The sequence below is a fragment of the Gigantopelta aegis genome, chromosome 1, assembly GCF_016097555.1.
Source record: "Gigantopelta aegis isolate Gae_Host chromosome 1, Gae_host_genome, whole genome shotgun sequence".
Classification (NCBI taxonomy): domain Eukaryota; kingdom Metazoa; phylum Mollusca; class Gastropoda; order Neomphalida; family Peltospiridae; genus Gigantopelta; species Gigantopelta aegis.
The window spans coordinates 30,991,678-31,006,579 of record NC_054699.1 but is presented as its reverse complement, the minus strand read 5'-3'; the positions used below and the strand labels follow the sequence as shown (position 1 = coordinate 31,006,579).

The 14,902-nt window shown below is 39.0% G+C and overlaps 1 protein-coding gene across 2 annotated transcripts in view; it reads left to right on the top strand.

Annotated features, from left to right (window-relative positions):
• Positions 1 to 14,902, top strand: part of LOC121373633 — a 66,412-nt gene that overhangs the window by 4,364 nt on the left and 47,146 nt on the right. Inside the window, exon 1 of one of the 2 annotated variants that reach the window (XM_041500341.1) lies at positions 5,264 to 5,583. The exons of the other annotated variant lie outside the window; for it this stretch is intronic. The gene's annotated coding sequence lies outside the window, so the exon portion shown is untranslated. Of the gene's footprint in view, positions 1 to 5,263; positions 5,584 to 14,902 lie in introns of those variants that run through there. 2 annotated transcript variants of the gene reach the window in all.

Sequence of the window (14,902 nt, the reverse complement as noted above, 5' to 3'; positions counted from 1 at the left end):
GTCAACACACCATATTTCTAAGAGATCTTTCAACGAACTGGGTTTTTTAAATATTAATATGTGTTCTGCCTAAAACGGATTAAAAAAATTATATTGAGATTTGTAAAACGGAATTATTTATTGTTCTTTAAAAAGCTTACAGGATGCGTCATTACACCAATATTTCCTTATGTACATACGTCATCACTGTGGTTGTTGTAGTCATCGTAACATACATGCTAACACCGTTTGTAAAGCAACACGAAGTTGTACAGTCTATGGTTAAAGCGACCCGTGCATACGTATATCAAGCGATAAAACCACGAGTTAGGCAGGCGAGGATATTGCAATGGAAAGACAATCGATGGGAACAGCAGACCGACTTCTGTATGGGAAAGTACGACTTCGATCAAATTAATCTGAAGACACCAGGGGGTGTAACTCCAATGTATATCCACCCTGTTAAAAAGGATAAGTTTATTTCGGGAGATTTGAAAACCAAAGGTATATGGGAAGGTCCACACATCAACCTGTTCAAAACCATGCTGGAAAAGGAACCGGAAGCAGGGGTCATCGACATCGGAAGCGAGCTTGGTCTGTACACTCTGTATGCTGCCAAGATGGGCCGAAAGGTAATCGCCATCGATCCCTTGGATCAAAATGTTCTGCGGTTTTGCAAATCGATTCAGGAAGGGAATCTGACCGAAAGCATCACGATCTTCTTTGCCGCGGTGTCCAGTTCTCACAAGAAGGTGTCCTTCCGCGGAGAGCCGGACCATATCGCGGGGACCCGGATACAGGAAGTGCCGTCGGGCGCCAAGACTTCCGGTAACTATACGAATTTCATAAGCGACACATCTCTGCTGAACGACATGTTGGGTGAGATTCATTTCAAGAAAGCCATCATGAAGATAGACGTAGAGTCGCACGAATACCAGGCCCTCAAAGCAGCCGACAGGATCTTCCGGAACGTGGATGTTCGCGGGATTATCATGGAGTGGGGAAACGTGAATACTATACCCGAGGACGCCAAGAAGCTGGTGGATTTGCTGACTGGATACGGGTTTAAACCCATGGGTATTGGTGGAAACCAGCTTAATCCAAAAACATTCAAATCGTGGCCTTTTGACATTCAGTGGAAGCGGACTTAAGTGTAAAGTTACAACGAACCAATGCATTGTTTCATTAATTTTATATTGCCTTTTTAAAATGCATTATTGATGTTGCTTTTTATAATGAATTGTTTATTTGTCTTGCTTTGTTCTTTTTTCTTTTCTTTTTTTTACAATCATGAATGGCTTGTTGTTTTAAGTCGATTAAAAACAATAATTAAGTATTACATTATTTTTGTATATAATATTGATTTATTATACGGTCATGGTGTCATACAGTCCATAATCCAGATGAATAAAGTAACAGCACATGCAGTTACATCATGCAAAAATTCCCGTCCCAACCACTGTCCCACGACTGGTACATCAATTACCGTGGTATGTACTGTCCTGTCTAAGAAAAATATGTTTTGATGCTTTATTGGAAATTGTTGACTATGTGGTGGCAATGGGATTCCCCCTCCCTCTCCTCTTTATTACCATTAGTACATAAATTCTATTGAAGAATGTGGTCTAGCAATCGCCGATCGATTTTTTATGAATCAACAAATCGTAGACAAGATGGCTGCCACAAATCGTAGCATGGTGCATTATATTTAAAGCTAATTCTGACAAAGTGTGTAGCTTTACGTTTACAAGAGTACCGCTGAGGTACATGATACGCCCATCAGGAGTTTGATGGAAGGAAGGAAATGGTTTATTTAACGACGCACTCAACATATTTTATTTACGGTTATATGGCGTCAGACATATGGTTAAGGACCACACAGATAACAGAGGAAACCCGCTGTCGCCACTTCATGGGCTACTCTTTTCGATTAGCAGCAAGGGATCTTTTATATGCACCATCCCACAAACAAGATAACACATACCACGGCCTTTGATATACAAGTCGTGATGCACTGGCTGGTGCGAGAAATAGCCCAATGGGCCCACCGACGGGGATCGATCCCAGGCCGACCGCGCATCAAGCGAACGCTTTACCACTGGGCTACGTCCCGCCCCCGAGTTAGATGGAATACCATATCTACATGTATATTCATGAATATGTTACGGGTATGATTCAAGTCTAATTATGTGAAATGTTTGCAATGGGATGGATGAACAGTTTGTTTTGGACCAACCATCATCCCAATCTGTTCCTACATGTGAAGTTTGATGATCCTGTATGCAACTCTATGCAAGATATGATCCGGACAAGGATTTACTGTTATGTGCAGTAGACCGTGAAAAGTAGTTCACGGTGACATAGTAATAGAACACGACACACCGCCGTCCCAAGTTGTTCCTACATGTGATATCTGATGGTCCTGTATGCATCTGTATGCAAGATATGATCCTGACAAGGATTTACTGTTATGTGCAGTAGACCGTGAAAAGTAGGTCACAATGACTTAATAATAGTATGTGACACACCGCCATCCCAAGTTGTTCCTACATGTGAGGTTTGATGGTCCTGTATGCATCTGTATGCAAGATCCAGACAAGAAAAAGTTAACAGACAGATGTACAGACGGACGGTCCATGCACAAAGCAGTAACTACCAAATTGCTAAACTGATTTGTCTTAAGGCGGCGCCATACAATATGTTTGCCTCATGTGAGAATAGCTACGAGACAAACTGATTGCATATTCATTCATTTGAACTTATTTTCTTTCGTACTTATATCCAATTAAGGTTCAGGCACGCTGTCCTGGGCACACACATCTGTTCAGGACAGTCGGTTAGTGGTTAGCGAGAGAGAAGTCGGTGTAGTGGTATTACACCTACCCATTGAGTCGCTAAAACGCGCTCTGGGTGGGAGACGGTACCGGGATGCGAACCCAGTACCTGCCAGCCTTATGTCTGATGGCTTAACCACGACACCACCGAAGCTGGTTCGATTGCATAGCAACCGACGAAATCGTAATGTGTGTTTTGTCACTCGGCTATTCTCGTATGCAACACTCGTGTCGTGTGGCGTTGCCTTTAGTAGAGTACCTCTGGCGAGCGCTCCACCAACTGAGCTAAATTCTGTTCCCCTTCAATTTATCCATTGTGGCAATTCAAACGTTTTTTGTTTAGGTTTTTTATTTTATTTTATTTTATTTTATTCTATTTTATTTTATTGCTGTTGTTGTTGTTGTTGTTGTTGTTGTTGTTGTTGTTGTTGTTTTGTTTGTGTTTAAGTAGCTCAAACTTAATTCAATGCCAAACAAATAGGTACGCATATCGGGACATTATTAGCTGCAACTGTAATTTAAATGGACAGACCCTAGTTTCAGCCCGTGAAAATTAACTGCACACTAAGTTTAGTTAATCTACAAACCTGTAACACCTTTGGATAAAGCTATAATTGAGTGAAACAAGAGTCTGTGACTTTGAAATGGTGAAATACTCTCTAAAACTCGACTCCATAACTGTTACTTCTTAGATGCACGTGCGTTTTTAAAAATATGAGAAATGCATTTTGTAATATTAAAAATACCAGGATGACCAAAAAAAACATTTCGAATGTACGGAAATAGATAATCTAAACAATAAAATAAAGTAAAGTATGATTTCAGTTATAAAAAAAACGTCTCTAATAGTAAAAAATATTCTTTAGTTTTTAAAAACTAGGGTAAAAAAAGTAAAGTTTGTTTTATTTAACGACGCCACTAGAGCACATTGATTTTTTTATCTTATCATCGGCTATTGGACGACAAACATATGGTCATTTTGACACTGTTTTTAGAAGAAACCCGCTGTCGCCACATAGGCTACTCTTTTTACGACAGGCAGCAAGGGATCTTTTATTTGCGCTTCCCACAGGCAGGATAGCACAAACCATGGCCTTTGTTGAACCAGTTATGAATCACTGGTCGGTGCAAGTGGTTTACACCTACCCATTGAGGCTTGCGGAGCACTCACTCAGGGTTTGGAGTCGGTATCTGAATTAAAAATTCCATGCCTCGACTGGGATCCGAACCCAGTACCTACCAGCCTGTAGACCGATGGCCTGCCACGACGCCACCGAGGCCGGTAAAAACTAGGGTAAGTCCCTTTAAACTATTTCAAGTTATGCTTTTATTAATTATGTTTTAAAACTAGAACTTCGATCAATAAGTTTTGTTTCAGTTACATTTTTATATCTTGTGATGCATTGTCAACATATCTATGTTTCGGTAATTTTGCAAAATCCAGGGGCGTATCCAGGATTTTGTAAAGGGGGGGGTCACAAAATTATTTTAAAAAAAGGCAGTTTGAGCTTGTCGAAGGTGAATGAGCAGATTTCCCAAAGGAAGCGAGATCTGTAAGACATTTTTAAAATAAAGATGCCCACAGACGCATTTTAAGGGTAATTTATTGTTGTATATTGTGGATGATTAATTTTTTTACAATTTTTAAAGGCATTAAAAAAAAAGACACTTAAAACGGAAACCCTGTGCACCCACCCGTCTCCTGGATCCGCTAATGAAATCCGCAGTACTTTTAGGAATTTCGTGAAACCAGTGAATAAAACCGTGGTTGTACGAAATTACTGAAAGGTTTCTAGTGTGGCACCTGCCGTCTCTACACCCCCACCCCCACCCCCACTCCCACCACACGCTAGACATGGCCCTTCTCAGACGCGTGTGCAAAGAGGGTAGTTAGGGGTCAACTAAGGTTCAAGCACGCTGTTCTGGGAACACACCTCAGCTATCTGAGCTGTTTGTCAAGGACGGTGTATTAGTTGTTAGTGAGAGCGAAGAGGATGTAGTGGCCTTACACCTATCCATTGAGTCGTTAAAACGACTCTCCGGGTGGGAGACGGTATCGAGATACGTAGTTCGAAGACTTAAAGTCACATATCCTAGTTTTAATTAGTGAAAATGAACACAAAGCGAAACAAGAGTCTGTGACGTTGAAACGGGAAAATATTCTCTAAAAATAAATTTGAGCTTGTCTCCATAACCGTTACTTCTCAGAGGCACGTGCGTTTTTAAAAATATGAAAAATGTTGTTTTTGTTTTGTTGGGTTTTTGTTTGGGTTTTTATGTCTTGTTTTTGGAAACACCAGGATGACTAGAAACGCTTCGAATGTACGGAAATGGATATTCTGAACAATAAAATCCAAGTATTGTCTGATTTCAATTTTCAAAAACAGCTGTAATAGTAAACAAAAATAAGCCGTAGTGTTTAAAAACTAGGGTTTGTCGCTTTAACCACTACACCGCCGATTCCAGTAGCGCTTTTCTTAGTGCCACAGAGGTACACACAATATATTGTACGGAGCCTTCGCATCCTTTCTTCCGCCAAATCGAGGCCATACCTGTCAATCAAATCGGTTTTCCGCACGTGCGCCGCTTCCCTGATAACAAACAATCACACACGCCCTCATCTGTGCACCACGAAAAGCGACCCCTGGTGTCTCTGTTCCGCTATTTGAGAACGATTCGCACCTGAGCAGAGAACGAGCAGGGAGTTACCGTTAATAAAACCATTACAGCTATTGTTGACGTTTTCAACTTTACCTGCAACCTCATCAGAGTGAGTTTGTTTGTTCTCTGTCTCTGTCTCTGTCTGTGTGTCTCTCTCTCTCTCTCTCTCTCTCTCTCTCTCTCTCTCTCTCTCTCTCTCTCTCTCTCTCTCTCTCTCTCTCTCTCTCTCTCTCTCGTTTATTTCTATCTCTCTGTCTCCATATTTTTCTCACTCCTTCTCTTCCCGTCTCTCTCTTTCTGTCTTTTTCTCTTTCTGTCTCTGTCTCTCCCTGTCTCTCTGTCTCTGTCTCTGTCTCTCTCTCTGTCTCTCTCTCTCTCTCTCTCTCTCTCTCTCTCTCTCTCTCTCTCTCTCTCTCTATCTATATATATATATATATATATATATATATATATATATATCTATCTATCTCATGTTGTTGTTGTTTTTTTGTGGAACTTTTAGTTATTTCTAAATTTGACTTTTGTTGTGTTGTTGTTTTTTAAATAGAGTCATTGTATGAATAGTAGTTATTGTTAGTTCTAAATTTAACTGTTGTTAACAGTTTGTTTTCTTTGCGGTACTTTGAGTTCTAAATCTGACTTTCGTTGTCTTTAATATATTATATACTGATGAGATATATTTATTATTACATCTTGATGGGTGAAAGTCATAACAAGAGTATAGGCAGTGGTGTGTTTTAAATTTGTTTTTGTGTTTTAATATACGTTGCACTGGTAATATAAATATCATATTAAACCTAGATGGGCAAGATTCATTCCAGAGTTAGTAAGGTCTAACTTTTACTTTCATTGGGTGTGTTGGGAGGGATTCTTTTTTTTAATATACTGGTGATATACATTTCGTATTAAATCTGAATGGAAAAGTGTCCTTTCATGTATAAACTGTTGTGCGTGCGTGCGTGCGTGCGTGCGTGTGTGTGTTTGTATTTGTGAAATATTCAATATAGTATGTCAATTCTTAAGATGCCTTAAGTGGGGATGAGCTGAACACATAAAGACATTGAGACAAACGTATACAGATTGTATAGCCATTTTTATAACGGAATTAGGAATAAACTGGGGACAGCGTTTCATTCCACTTAACACTGACGAAATTCTATCACATCGTCTTATTACATAATTCTCCTATGTGTTTGCATATATATTTAGTCCCTAAAACATAGTTTATGGGCATATATGATAGGCGTGCACATATTATATACAGACTATAATGTCTACATACGGTGTATTATAAATCAGACATAAATATACTTAGAATAATACACTGAATAAATTTGAAATTTACATAATTTTTATTTAATACTTACACACATTGTTTTCACGTGTGATCTGTTCTGTATTTAGTAGCATAAATCAGAAATGTAGATAGTCTAATTAACTGTGCTGTGTTACCACTGGACAGTAGTTGATGTGTTTAAATGTTGATGGTTTGTTGTAAAACTATGGTTTACTGTTCCTGTTTCTTGTAGCTCGGTAAAACGGGCAGACTAGAATGAAATGGTATTAGTCTTCTACATTCATATTACAAAGAGAGCAGATTTTGCCACCTCTGTCTACGGCCTATTATTATTTTATCTACATTTTTCTATAGATAGTATTATTTTATCTACATTTTTCTATAGAGAGTATTATTTTATCTGGGTGTTTTCTATGGAGTATTATTTTATCTACTTTTTTCTATAGAGAGTATTATTTTATCTACATTTTTCAATAGAGAGTATTATTTTATCTGGGTGTTTTCTATGGAGTATTATTTTATCTACTTTTTTCTATAGAGAGTATTATTTTATCGCGGGAGATTCTATAGATAGTATTATTTTATCTGTCTTTTTTCTATAGAGTATTATTTTATCTACCTTTATCTATAGAGAGTATTATTTTATCTACCTTTTTCTACATAAAGTATTATTTTATCTACCTTTTGCTATAGAGAGTATTATTTTATCTACCTTTTTCTACAGAAAGTATTATTTTATCTACTTTTTTCTATAGAGTATTATTTTATCTATCTATTTCTATAAAGACCATTATTTTATCTGCCTTTTTTCTATAGAGTATTATTTTATCTGCATTTTTCTATAGAGAGTTCTTTTATCTACCTTTTTCCCATAGACAGTACTACTTTATCTACCTTTTTTCTATAGAGTATTATTTTATCAACTTTTTTTCTATAGGGAGTTATTTTATTGGCCTTTTTTCTATAGAGAGTATTATTTTATCAGCTTTTTTTCTATAGAGAGTATTATTTTATCTGCCTTTTTTCTATACAGTATTATTTTATCTGCCTTTTTTCTATACAGTATTATTTTATCTGCCTTTTCTCTATAGAGAGTTTTATTTTGTCAGCCTTTTTCTATACGTAGTATTATTATATCCGACTTTTTTTTATAGAGTATTATTTTATCTACCTTTTTCTATAGGGTATTATTTTATCTGACTTTTTTCTATAGAGTATTATTTTATCTGACTTTTCTCTATAGAGAGTTGTTTTATCTGACTTTTTCCTATACAGAGTATTATTTTATTTGCCTTTGTGTTTGTATATAAACGCAATAGGTTTCTGTAAAAAAAAAATTGTAACAATAAATTATTAGCATAAATGTATGTGCCCACTGCCGTGTCGCCCAGAATTGTTTTTTAAACGTACGTTCTTTTGGATCCAATCATTTCCTTCAAAATATACAGTTAGCATCTTATATCGTTGCAATTTAGGCTGTCTCACAATGCAACTGTATCGTGTACGACAAATCGTTACCACTCGACATCCGAGTAGACGTTTAACCATTGGCTGTTAAGCAGTTGATAATTGCGACGCATGCTTTAGATACCTACTACTACTGCTGCTGCCAATTACGGTGCCAGTATACTTCCATTGGTGATCAAGGTAACAGTTTAATACAAGTTACAACCTGGGTTTGCTGACCGGTTAACATTGGCACAGTGGCATGTTCCATGTAGATCACCATATTGGTTTTACACTGGCAATTAAACCAGAATATCATTGTTTACTTTTCTGTCTTAGGAAAACGACAGTAGCCCTGTGGTGTCATTCTACAATTTTTTATTTTTTTTTAAACAATTTAAAAAAAAAAAATTCGCCACCTGTAGTTTAAAATATTTCCACTCTACTTTGAGAGGTTCAAAAAGGGAAGGAACTCTCATTAAACCATGATAGACATACAACACACACCATGACATGATGTTCAGTTCTAGATGTAGGAATCAGTCTGTCTTTACAGCAGAATCATGAGAGATGGACCCACCTACTACCCATCCCCCCCCCCTCTCTCTCTCGCTCTCGCTCTCTCTCTCTCTCTCTCTCTCTCTCTCTCTCTCTCTCTCTCTCTCTCTCTCTCTCTCTCTCTCTCTCTCTCTCTCTCTCTCTCTCTCTCTCTCTCTCTCTCTCTCTCTCTCTCTCTCCTCTCTCTCTCTCTCTCTCTCTCTCTCTCTCTCTCTCTCTCTCTCTCTCTCTCTCTCTCTCTCTCTCTCTCTCTCTCTCTCTCTCTCTCTCTCTCTCTCTCTCTCTCTCTCTCTCTGTCTGTGTGTGTCTCTCTCGTTCTCTCTTTGAGACACACACATACACATACACGCACGTAGACACGCACACACACTCAGACACACACACACACACACACACACACACACACACACATCATTAAATGTTGCATAATTGCATAACCTAATAGTCATGTCAGTTCTGATTCCAACAAAACCTAATTTAACATAAAAGGCACTCTTTTCAATGGAACCGCAGACAGCTCACTGGCTGCAACAGTGGTATGATTCCTTCAGCCCAGAGTGATGTTCCATAGCTCAGTGGACAGGTGTGTGAGCTCAACATACTGACTTCTCTCTCACTGGCTACTAATAAGTAGCCATTAACGGCCTTCCTCGATCGACAGCCCATACAGCTGCTTAGTCTGGCCATTGCTTGAACTTTTAGTCATTTAAATTGGTTCATACAGTTTTCCTTTGCTTGGGTTTTTCCCCGTCTCAACCAACGCTCGAAGGAAATGTTTTATTTAACGACGCACTCAACACATTGTATTTACGGTTATATGGCGTCAGACATATGGTTAAGGACCACACAGATATTGAGAGAGGTTACCCGCTATCGCCACTTCACAGGCTGCTCTTTTCGATTAGCAGCAAGGGATCTTTTATATTAGCCACCCTACAGACAGGATAGTATATACCACGGCGCCTTTGTTACACCAGTTGTAGAGCACTGGCTGGAACGAGAAATAGCCCAATAGGTCCACCAACGGGGATCGATTCTAGACCGACCGCGCATCAAGCGAACGCTTTACCACTGAGCTGCGTCCCGTCCCCCAGCCAGTGCCCGACGTTTGTTATATCAAAGTTCGTGGTATGTGATTTCCTGTTTGTTTCCTATTTGTGGGAAAGTGCATATAAAAGATACCTTGTTTTTAATGGAGAAAAAAACCCAGCGGGTTTCCTCTAAAGACTACGTGTCAGAATGATCAAATGTTTGACATCCAGTAGCCGTTGATTCATAAATCAATGTCCTCTAGTGGTGTCGTTAAACAAAACAAACTTTAACGTTTTTGGTTGGAACGGGAAAAACATTAGTTCCACCAAAAGCAATCGATCTACAAGCCCATAGGAATGATATCTGGATACTTTTATCTTTATTTATATAGCCGTATGCGCGATCGATTTTGGATCGATTCCCGTTGGTAGGTTCATTGGGCTATTTCTCGTTCCAGGCAGTGCTCCACAACTGGTGTAAGAAAGGCCGTGGTATGTACTATCCTGTCGGAGGGATGGTGCATATAAAAGATCCCTTGTTGCTAATCGAAAAGAGTAACCCACCCATGAAGTGGCAACAGCGGGTTTCCTCTGTCAATATCTGTGTGGTCCTTAACCATATGTCCGACGCCATATGGCCGTAAATAAAATGTGTTGAGCGCGTCGTTAAATAAAACATTTCCTTCCTTCTTTATATATAGAGAACGGGGAAAAAACACACGAATATTTCAGTCCTTAGGTGGGGGCATAGACCCCGTCCGTCTCCCCCACTTGGTTCCTACAGGCCTAATTTAACGATCCATCCATCATCGGGCGAGCGTTCTACTACTAAGCTACAATCCGCGTCATAAAAAAGTGCTATAAAAAAAGACAGAGATAAGTAGCATTGGTAATGTCAGCTAAGCATTCTTTCGCTGTGATTCAGTGAGATGCTTGTCGGTTAACACGGGTTAAAACACGGGTGACTATTGCACATATCCCACAACGATTTATCAGTGCCGTCATAACATGTGCTACGAATCATATCTCTCACAAAATATGCATGTCGTTATTTTCTTGTATGCCACCGCAGATATACCAAAGGTCGGAAAGCACCCATAAAAACGCACGTGCCTCGGGTATCGTGTTGCGATAAGCGCCGTTGGTCACTGTTGACTTAGGCATAAAAACGCGAACGAGGGAAAACAAATAAACTATTTCTTTGAAATAAAATCGTGGGTCTGTTGGGCTGGGTCGCAATGACATGCGCTATAATGGGACAGGTAATTTTTTATTTTATTTTTTAAAGTTCAAAGAGTCTTGTCTGCGTTCAGCGACAGCGAGAGCCGCTAACGTTCGCGAACTATTTGACTGGTTCCCGATGTGCTAAAGGGTTAACGTAAAGCGCGTAAACCTTGTACATAGCAGCCTCTTTTTTTTCTCAGTCTGACTGGTCTAGCTTACCTCCTCTGCTCCCCCCCCCCCCCCCCACCACCACCACCACCACCCCCTCCACTCCCACCCCAGTTACACGTTATAATAATTACAGGTATGTTAGGAAGTGCATGTAAAGGCTCTCTAAATGAATGCTATTTAGATACCGGCCTCGGCGCTGTCGTGGTTAAGCCATCGAACATATATAAGCCTGGGGCCTAATTCACTAAGCTCTCGCAACTTTGCGATCTCGCAGTGCAATGCTAAAATACTTGCAAAGAGAATGCTTTGTTGTCTAGCAGAGTCTAAGAGACCTTTGTGAATTAGGCCCCTGTTAGGTAACGACTCAATAGGTAGATGTAAGACCACTACACCGACTACTCTTTCACTAACCACTAACCCATTGTCCTAGACAGAGCTCAGATGGTTGAGGTGTGTGCCCAGGAAAGCGTGCCTGAACCTTAATTGTATATAAGCACGAAAATAAGGTAAAATATATTGTTAAAATGCTATTTAGATTAACCCGAATTGCATAAATCAATCGTGATTATGTATCTATTATGGAGAAGGCCCAGTAAAGGGAAAACGTGAGCGTAAATCTTTGTCTATTTCAATTTAAGTGAGTGAGTGAAGACTTTTCCATGCTCCTATACCACTAAGGCTTCGAGCATGTCAATCAATCAATAAAATATTTACATGCTCCTATACCACGAAGGTTTCGAGCATGTCTATCCCAGGTTCGGCCACCGGATGCCAGTAGTCCAACCTGGGACAGAACAATTACTGGGGCAATTTTGATATTTAAACAAACAGGGAAAAAGGACTTTACAATAAATAATTTTGTGCGTTATTTTCCCAAACAATATTTAATATACAGCAAACAACTAACAATTTGTAACGCAAATTTAGATCGGGCAGTCCTAAATATAAATATATTTTTCGAGCATGTCCACCCCGGGTTCGGTCTCTGGAGGCAAATTGTTTCAGTCGAAAGAGTAACCTGGTAGCAATTATCAGATTAATCGCATGGTATATGGGATAAAATATAATAGCTAAAACAATATGAACAAGTAATTGTGGATATTGATTGTACATGGTATGCTGCCTTTACTCATTGTAATTTCAACTTCTTTTGTAAACCGCTAACGGTAATAACCACTAATCGATCCATCAATCACTTTATTTGCCATCTGACGCCATACAACCGTAAATAAATTCGTTGAGTGCGTTGTTAAATAAAACATTTCCTTCCTTTCCCACGGCGATAATCAGCTTTTGGCTGAAACAGAAAATACACCTTTCACAAGAAATGGTCATAGTATGAAATAGTATAAACAATATATGGGTTATGATGTTAAAACCTAAGGACGTTACATAGAAAAATAAATAAATTTAAATAACCGTAGTGTCTCATATTTGCAATTTAATGATTAAAAAAAAATGATAAGTTTGATAATCGAAGTCCAAGTACAATACTATTTCTTTAAATACTTAGTTCTAAGGTATCTGTAACATGGACATACAATCGAAATATGATACTCATTATTTATATAGCATTCGCATTACACACGGGACAGATTTTTCGTTCTCTTGGAATGTTTTGAAATCTCCCATTTTCGAGATTAATATTTAACACACGACATCTAAAAGTTAACAGTGAAATACGAAACTTCAATATATACATATCTAAGTAGTTTTCAAAAATATAATCTTGTTTATGATGTCAGTACGTTGGAAGACGTGAGAATGTAGATAAGCTCACTAACGTAATACGTAAGTATTGATCTCTAAGGAGGAGGGAGGAAATGTTTTATTTAACGACGCACTCAACACATTTTATTTACGGTTATATGGCGTCAGGCATATGGTTAAGGACCACACAGATATTGAGAGAAAGAAAGAAATGTTTTATTTAATGATGCACTCAACACATTTTATTTTCGGTTATATGGTGAAGGACCACACGGATATAGAGAGAGCAAACCCGCTGGCGCCACTTCATGGGCTACTCTTTTTAATTAGCAGTAAGGGATCTTTTATATGTTCCATCCCAGAGACAGGATAGCACATACCACGGCCTTTGATATACCAGTCGTAGTGCACTGGCTAGAACGAGAAATAGCCCAATGGGCCCACCGACGGGGATCGATCCCAGACCGACCGCAGTCGTGATCACTACTTTAATTCACTCTTAATATTCATTGTTTGTAGGGCGAGACGTAGCCCAGCTCGTTCAATGCGCGGTCGGTGTGGGATCGATCCCTGTCTGTGGGATGGTGCATATAAAAGATCCCTTGCTGCTAATCGAAAAGAGTAGCCCATGAAGTGGCGACAGCGGATTTCCTCTCACAATATCTGTGTGGTCCTTAACAATATGTCTGACGCCATATAACCATAAATAACATGTGTTGAGTGCGTCGTTAAATAAAACATTTCTTTCTTTCTTTCTGTTTTTTCTTTATTTGTATCCACAAAACGTTATTGTAATTAATACAAATGCCGTTGTTAACACAACTGAATCCGATTTTACGATGAGGAAATATTTCTTCTTTGTAAAATAGTTTGCTCTCTCATTTATCTAATTATATGTATAGTCCTTAATCATATGACCGACGCCATATAATTGCAATTGCAATGTGTTGAGTACATCGTGCAATAAAATATTGCTTCCTTCCTTCTTTGTAGAATAATGTATAATATATATCTTATTTTTATTTTTTATTATATTTTGGCAGCGGGGGTTCTGTCACTATCAGGTGTAGGTCAAAGGTCGTAATTACCCCCACGTTTAACACCTAATAGCTGCCGATAAAATAATGCCCCGGTGAGTCGTTAAACAAGCCATTTTTTCCTTCCATTCACTTGGTGCGCATGTCAGAATAATTTGCCGAACAGGTGAATGCCGTGTTTGTTGTTTCGCTGAATGCTTCGGTATAATACGGAAATCTTTTAACGCCACGCCAAAACAGCTGTTCTCGTTAAAGGGGCACTTTTCTCTCTCTCTCTCTCTCTCTCTCTCTCTCTCTCTCTCTCTCTCTCTCTCTCTCTCTCTCTCTCTCTCTCTCTCTCTCTCTCTCTCTCTCTCTCTCTCCCTGTTACCACTTACCACGGTCGGTTTGGGATCGATCCCCGTCATTGGGTCGATCGGGCTATTTCTTGTTCCAATCAGTGCTCTACGACTGGTATATCAAAGGCCGTGATATATTCTATCCTGTCTGTGGGATGGTGCATATAAAAGATCTCTTGCGACCAATGAGAAAATGTAGCGGGTTTCCTCTCTAAGACTGTATGTCAAAATTACCAATTGTTTGACATCCAAATGAATAGCCAATAATTAATAAATCAATGTGCTCTAGTGACATCGATAAATAAAACAAACTGTTAACATTACACTGGTTAAATGAATGTGATAGGATAGTATACGTTGGAAACCCAGTCAAAATTTTGCGAGGGCGTTCCCTCTTTGACGGACGCCAAGATGGAATGCATAAGTAAGATGCAACTTTAATCAGATTGATCTAATCAACTTTTGATATACCACTTGTGGAGTATCGGTTGGAATGGGATCGTTCGACCTATCGCATCTCAACAGCAAGCAGTATCACTGAGCTATCTCCCGCAGACAGAAAAATATCAAATCATAAATATACCAACAGTTCCAAAACATTTCTGCTGCGCCTTTC